Source organism: Hevea brasiliensis, chromosome 14, assembly GCF_030052815.1.
Source record: "Hevea brasiliensis isolate MT/VB/25A 57/8 chromosome 14, ASM3005281v1, whole genome shotgun sequence".
NCBI classification, from domain to species: Eukaryota; Viridiplantae; Streptophyta; class Magnoliopsida; order Malpighiales; family Euphorbiaceae; genus Hevea; species Hevea brasiliensis.
The window spans coordinates 315,076-323,438 of record NC_079506.1 but is presented as its reverse complement, the minus strand read 5'-3'; positions in this window follow the sequence as shown (position 1 = coordinate 323,438).

Below are 8,363 nucleotides of genomic sequence, written 5' to 3'. Positions count from 1 at the left end.
GTGTTGGCTCCTACTAGTTATATATGGAGGTAGGTGTTGATCAAGATGGAATCTGTTCCTCTAAGTAAATAGAGATAAAATCTATGTTCGTTTAATTGTTCTTGATGTTTTAAGTTCCTTGAGACAGATAGATTTATTTAGAAAAGAGTTTGATGAGAAAATCTTTTAATCAGAATTGGAATTAAAAGAGAACATAATATTCATAGCAAATGGAGTTTGACATAAACCATGACTCCGACTTGAGTTGGGATTTGTAACAGAGAGATTTTAGTGCATGGTAACATATGATTATAGGTTCATTTAAGGTAAACCTTATTACTAATTGGGTGGCCATGTCATGCTATGCTAGGTGTTAACCATGGTCTATGAGGTGCATACAATGATTTAGAGAAATCATTTATGGTAAGAAAGAGTTCTGATGATATTAAGAGTTGATATCATGTCTCATTGCCAATTAGTGATGAGCCTAGTAAGTCACACACATACACAAGTTATCACCTAATTAAATATGATTTAATTAATTAATTAAAGAGTTTAATTGATTAATTAAATAGGTTTAGTTTGCAATTAGATTACAAAGTCCCTAGCATGACTTGAAACCAAATCTAGATTATTGGATGTGTAGTATAAGTTAAATATATATTTAAAGTGTTTAAATATGAATTTAATTAATGAGAAATTAATTAATAAAGATTAATTAATTAATTTATATTTGATATAAATTGATTAGAAGAAGAGAAATAATTATTTTGGGTTGAGAACTCAAAATTAAGACACAGGGGCATTTTGGTCATTTCACAGTGTGACACGTGGCACCATGAGATGGTGACACATCGGATTACACATAAGCTTGCCAATTGTTTTTAATCATGTAAGATGATTAATATTAAGATTAAATATAGGTTTGACACTTGGCACAATGAGATTGGGTCACTTAAACCTAGAGCTAATCAAAGGGTGACATGTGGCAAGGGTTTAATGTGTTAACCTAGCTATATAAGTGTTGTTATGAAAAAAGAAAATCAACCAGCAGCCACTCCTCCTTTGTCACGCCTTTTTGAGGTTCTCCATCTATTCTTCTTCATCTCTCATCAATTCAAAGAGATTATCAATCTCTTGAATTAAGAACATTAGAAATTGTTTCTAGTGTCCTGTTTACATCTTTAATTTCTTAAAAGGCAGAACTTAAATTTCTAATTAATAGAAAAAGCTTTAGAAGCTGTTCAAGGGCTGCCATAGGTGTTCTTGGTGTGGACAAGCTAGAGGGACAACATCTGGTGTCACGAAGGCGAATCTCAAAGGCGCAGACATTTGTAGTGCATCAAGATGTTAGTGTAATCGTTATTGATTTAATCTAGGGTCTAAAATTAATCTGATTAATTTTAAAATCTTAAATGGCAAATACAGATCCGAAAAACATATTAAAAGAGTTTTAGTATGTTGTTTATCATTGAAATCAAATAGATAAAAATAAATCTTGCATGATGCATGTGACCCTAGGTGAAAATTTTTGAATTCAATGGTATAAACTTGTGTTTTTCACGCTTCCATTCCTTCAATTGGTATCAGAGCCACTATATTTGCCATTTAGATTGTTGATTATATAATTAATTGTGTGTTTTGATCATGAGATGATTTATCCATTGCTGGTTGCAATGGAGGTGTGGCGGCATGCTTGGAAAACACCATCAATGGTGCACATGGTTTGGCTTCCATGGGTGGTTCAAGGTTTGGCTTTTAATTCTGCAATTGTTGTATGATCTAAGGCCTATTCTTTGACTAATTAAAGTGTTTAATTAGTAGTTTTAATCACACAATTAAATTATGATTCAAATCAGAATTTTAAAAATTGTTTGAATGTGATTCAAATCTGAATTTTAAAAGTTGTTTGAATGTGATTCAAATCTGAATTTTTAAAGTTGTTTGAATCATATTTAAATCTGATTTTTTAAAGTTGATTGAATAATATTCAGATATGATTTTTTAAAAAATGTTTGAATGTGATTCAAATCTGATTTTTTAAAAAATGTTTGAATGTAATTCAAATCTGAAATTTTAAGGTTGTTTGAATGTGATTCAAATATGAATTTTTAAATTTGTTTGAATGAGATTCAAATCTGAATTTTTAAATTTATTTGAATCATATTCAAATATGGATTTTTAAGTTGAATATGAGATATTCAATTTAATTTAAGTATGTATGTTTTATTTAATTGTTAAATAGTGATATGCATGATGGATGATCATGGACTATAAAAGACCAATGTTATTGGATTTATTTCTTTTATGTTTCTTTAGGATTGTAAATTAATTAATTTATTTTAATTTATTTTGGGCATGTATTATTAAGTTTTTAATAATTTTGGTTTGTAATTTCATTTATTTAAGTTCTTGTAAATTCGCCTTAGTATGCCAAGGATTACTATGTAATTGGATTGCAAGAAGTTCAAGGAGGTCAAGAGCATTAGTGGGACCAGTGGGAGGAATTCAAGATCAAGTGTTGATTATGTACTCCTTCAGCAACTCTTGTAAAATGAATGAATGAAATGCACCTAGGAATGCCCTGATTCAATTCTTGGTGGCTCAGAATTGAATCCCTTAGAAAGTTCATGATCATACCATTTTTACTGCTTATCCATGAATGCATGAGATGCATGGGAATGTATGCAATTATATGATATATGCATGCTAAATGGATAATGTGCCAAGTGAGACCTTAATAGTAATTAGGATGACTATAAAATCTTCCAAACAAATGATTAAGTTGGAAATGCTATAATTAAAGTAATTATAACATAGGCCCTCCATTGAGGCAATTATTTTAAGAAATTTTAAATATTTGCATGAGATGCAATTAATTTAAGAGATTTTCTTAAGAATAATTGTTAAGCATGAGATTTTGTAAATATGTAAATGGTTTGGTGGCCAATATTGGATGTACCTGAGGACATTAAAATTATTTGCATAATTACTGGCTCAATGGGATTAACTTAACTAATGCAAGATAAGTCAATAATGGATGTACCTGAGATTTTGAGCATTAGGGGCTAGGTAAAGGATTGAACCTCACATGAGATGTGATGGGCAAGGAGTTGCTCACTTATAGTTTATTGTAATTCCAATAACGGATGTACCTGAGGATGATCAATAGAATTATAAGAATTCAATCACCCACTAGAAATCCATCCAACTAGGATTTTCGTTTTCTACTTTGGAAGTGTAGGATTCGCTAAGTTAGTGGGAGGACCAATTTGATTAAAAGACCATAATTATTTTGGTTAATTACATGATACATTTACTAATTAATTTGGTTATTTCTGCAATTAATTTTCTGATAATAATGAGCACAGAACAACCACCACCATCCAATATCCTTGCAAGCATAATTGATCGCAATAGGTTGACAGGACCTAATCTCTCTGATTGGCTAAGAAATTTGAAAATTGTCCTGAACCTTGAACATATAGGATATGTTCTAGATTCAAATGTTCCTGATCCCTTACCTCCAGAGGCCACTCAAAAGGAACATGAAACTTTGGACAAGTGGAAGGAGCATGATATGAGAGCTAAGTGTTACATGCTTGCTTCCATGAGTAATGAGTTATAGAAGCAGCATGAGAACATGCAGAGTGCAAGTGAGATCATCCTTCAACTACAAGAGTTGTATGGTGAGCACAGTAGGAATGCTAGGTATGAGATATCTAGGCAATTTGTTCGCATGAGGATGTCGAGGATAGAATGTTGGGGATTATGTCCACAAGATGATTGGTGATTGAGCGATTGGAACATCTTGACTTCAACATGGATTTCCAACTACAGACGGATTTGATCCTTCAGTCCCTTTCTGAGTCTTTTGGGAATTTTGTGACAAATTTCCATATGACTAAACAGGAATGCACCTTAGCTGGTTTACTCAACATGCTAGTTATTGCCCAAAAGAATATGTCGGGCAATAAAGGAAAAGAGGTAGCTTTGATTGCGTCTTCTTCACTGGAAAGTCCAACAAGAAGAAGGGCAATAAGAAAAGAAACCTCGATTCTGCTCCTTCCAAGAAAATAGCTAAGCAGAAAGGAAGACCAAAGCGACAAAGGCAAAGGAAAGTGTTTCCACGCCAAGCAGAAAGTGTTTCCATTACCGTAAGAAAGTGTTTCCACTGGCCAGAGTATAGCAATCTAAATGAATGCAATGCCATGGTGAAAACCAACTCAAGTTCAAAATATATTTGGTACTTAAGGTTATGTCATGTTGCAGAAGATAGGATTACAAAATTGGAGAAAATGGGGATTTTATCCTCATTGGGCTTTAAGCCTACTCCAACTTGTGAATCTTACCTTCAGGGCAAAATGACTAGATCACCCTCCGTTGGAAAAGGGCTAAGAGCTGAAAATATTTTGGAGCTAATACATAGTGATGTATGTGGTCCATTTAAAGAAATGGCTAGAGGGGGCTTTCATTATTTTATTACCTTTACTTATGATAAATCAAGATTTGGGTATTTGTATTTGATGAAATACAAATATGAATCCTTTGAAAAGTTCAAAGAATTTAAATATGAAGTAGAAAATCAAACAGGAAAGAATATTAAAGCTCTTCGATCAGATCGTGGAGGTGAATATTTGAGTACTGAATTTGATGAATACTTGAGAGAGCACGGCATTGTTTCCCAGCTGACTCCTCCAGGAACGCCACAGCTGAATGGTGTATTTGAAAGGAGAAATCGTACCCTATTGGATATGGTACGTAGTATGATGAGCTATACTGATATGCCAATCTCATTTTGGGGATTTGCATTAGAATCAACTTCGTATATTCTGAATAGGATTCCATCAAAATCAGTTTCTTTCACACCTTATGAGATATGGCATGGAAGAAAACCAAGTCTTAAGCATGTTAAGATTTGGGGTTGTCCAGCTTATATCAAAAAGCTGAACACTGATAAATTGGAGACCAGATAAAAAAAAAGGTCGATTTGTTGGATATCCAAAAGATAGTTTTGGATATTATTTTTATTTGCCTACTTCACAAAAGGATGTGATAAGTAGAGATGCCACATTTCTTGAACAACAATTTGTTCAAGAAGGAGGCAAAGGAAGGCAAATAGAGTTAGAATTGGAGAATTCTGACTAACCAACAGATCAGATGGATATAGATCCATCTAGTCAACCTATACCCGTTGATGAAACATCTACAGCTGTTCCTCATAGAACAACCAAGGTATCTCATCCACCAGTGATATATGGTTTCCTTCATGAAGAAGAACAAGAGTTGTCTACTCATGAAGAAGTAGATCATGGAAATGATCCACTTACCTATGAAGAAGCTATATCAGATATAGACTCTTCAAAATGGATTGATGCTATGAAATCCGAGATTGATTCCATGTATAAGAATCAAGTTTGGGATCTTGTTGACCCACCTAAAGGTATTGTACCTATAAGGAACAAATGGATATTCAAGAAGAAAATTGGTTCTGATGGAAAGGTAGAGACTTATAAGGCAAGGCTAGTAGTGAAAGGGTTTCGCCAAAGGCAAGGAGTCGACTATGAGGAGACTTTCTCGCCTGTTGCCATGCTCAAATCAATTAGGATTTTATTAGCAATAGCTGCATACTATGATTATGAGATTTGGCAGATGGATGTCAAAAGCCTTTTCTCAATGGATACATTGAAGAAAACATTTTCATGGAACAACCTAGGGGTTTTGAATCCCAAGATGGTTCCAAGGTATGCAAGTTAAAGCGATCCATTTATGGGTTGAAACAAGCTTCGAGGAGATGGAACATCCGTTTTGATGAAGCCATTAAATCCTTTGGTTTTATAAAAAATGAGGATGAGCCATGTGTATATAAGAAGGTTAATGTGAAATGCTATCACTTTCCTTGTCTTATATGTGGATGACATACTGTTGATGGGTAATGACACAGGTATGTTGACAACTATAAAGGTATGGTTGTCAAATACATTCTCCATGAAAGACTTAGGGGAGGCAACCTATATTCTTGGGATTCGCATCTATAGAGATAGAGTGAAAAGAATAATTGGTTTATCCCAAAGTCTATACTTGGAAAAAGGTGTTAAAGAGGTTTAACATGCTTGATTCCAAGAGAGGATTGTTACTAGTGAGACATGGTATCCACCTTTCTAAAGAGATGTCTCCAAAGACACCTGAAGAAAGAGATAAGATGGCCAGGATTCCATATGCTTCGGCTATTGGAAGTTTAATGTATGCAATGTTGTGTACTAGGCGGATATCGCATATCTTTGTTAGTTTGACTAGCGGTATCAATCCAATCGGGTTTGGAACATCGATAGTCAAGAATATCCTTAAGTACTTGAGAAGAACTAAGGATTTATTCTTGATTTATGGAGGTGGAGACTTGCAATTGGATGGTTATACTGATTCTGACTTCCAATCAGATATCGATGATAGAAAGTCTACCTCTGGATATGTGTTCATTTGTAATGGAGGTGCAGTCAGTTGGAAGAGTTCCAAACAGAGCACATTGCAGATTCCACTACAGATCGAGTATATTCTTTGCATCGAGATCTGCAAAGGAAGCTGTTTGGATAAAGAAGTTCGTGACAGAACTTATAGTAGTTCCTTCCATTGAGTCAGCAGTTCCACTACACTGTGACAACAATGGAGCAGTCATACAGGCTAAGGAACTAAGGTCTCACCCAAAATCCAAACACATAGAAAGGCACTACCACATTATCAGAGATATAGTTGGGCAAGGCGATATAGCCATGCAGAAAAATAACATCAACTAAAATATCCAGCTGATCCATTCACTAAGCTTTTGTCACAAGCTCAATTAGACCGACATCTTGAGAAGATGGGTCTAAGGTATTGTAATGAATGGCTCTAGTGCTAGTGGGAGATTGTTAGTAGTATGCCCTAGAGCATATCATTTAGTATGTATCTTATACATATTTTATTAATAAAAGGCATTTCCACTTTTCCGTTTACATAATATATTTATGTGTAATAGAAAAGGTCCATTGATATTTTGTTAGAAATTCTATTCTTAAGTTGTTAAGAATATGAGTGACAGTATTTCTAGTACAAAGTATCATAAATAGGTTCACAATCGAGGATACTTCATAATAAGGACATGACTTATCCAGAAAGATTGTATTCATGTTTGTTACCAAGTTATTTATATGAGATATAAATAAGATGGAATGGTGAGTCTCATGTCATATGACAAACATGATAGGCACTTATAAATGATAAGTAGGCCAAACCAGTGACACTTATGACAAGCACATGGAGTTTACTCTTGTCAATGTTTTGTCATAAATCATATCAGTGCATATAATCTTTAGATCTAAGATAGCACAGTTATCTTGTATATAGGTGGTTTGAGTTTGATACTGCTTTCAAAATTGTACTATGTATGGGTATATGGGCATGTGTTGGCTCCTACTAGTTATATATGGAGGTAGGTGTTGATCAAGATGGAATTTGTTCCTCTAAGTAAATAGAGATAAAATCCTATGTTCATTTAATTGTTCTTGATGTTTCAAGTTCCTGGCCAGGACAGATAGATTTATTCAGAAAAGAGTTTCTAATGAGAAAAATCTTTTTAATCAATAACTGGAATTAAAAGAGAACATAATATTCATAGCAAATGGAGTTTGACATAAACCATGACTCCAGCTTGAGTTGGGATTTTGTAACAGAAAGATTCTAGTGCATGGTAACATATGATTATAGGTTCATTTAAGGTAAACCTTATTACTAATTGGGTGGCCATGGCATGCTATGCTAGGTGTTAACCATGGTCTATGAGGTGCATAAAATGATTTAGAGAAATCATTTATGGTAAGAAAGAGTTCTGATGATATTAAGAGTTGATATCATTTCTCATTGCCAATTAGTGATGAGCCTAGTAAGTCACACACGTACACAGTTATCACCTAATTAAATATGATTTAATTAATTAATTAAAGAGTTTAATTGATTAATTAAATAGGTTTAGTTTGCAATTAGATTGCAAAGTCCCTAGCATGACTTAAAACCAAATCTAGATTATTGGATGTGTAGTATAAGTTAAATTTATATTTAAAGTGTTTAAATATGAATTTGATTAATGAGAAATTAATTAATAGAGATTAATTAATTAATTTATATTTGATATAAATTGATTAGAAGAAGAGAAATAATTATTTTGGGCTGAGAACTCAAAATTAAGACACATGGGCATTTTGGTCATTTCACGGTGTGACACGTGGCACCATGAGATGGTGACACATGGGATTACACATAAGCTTGCCAAATGTTTTTAATCATGTAAGATAATTAATATTAAGATTAAATATAGGTTTGACACTTGGCACAATGTGATTGAGTCACTTAAA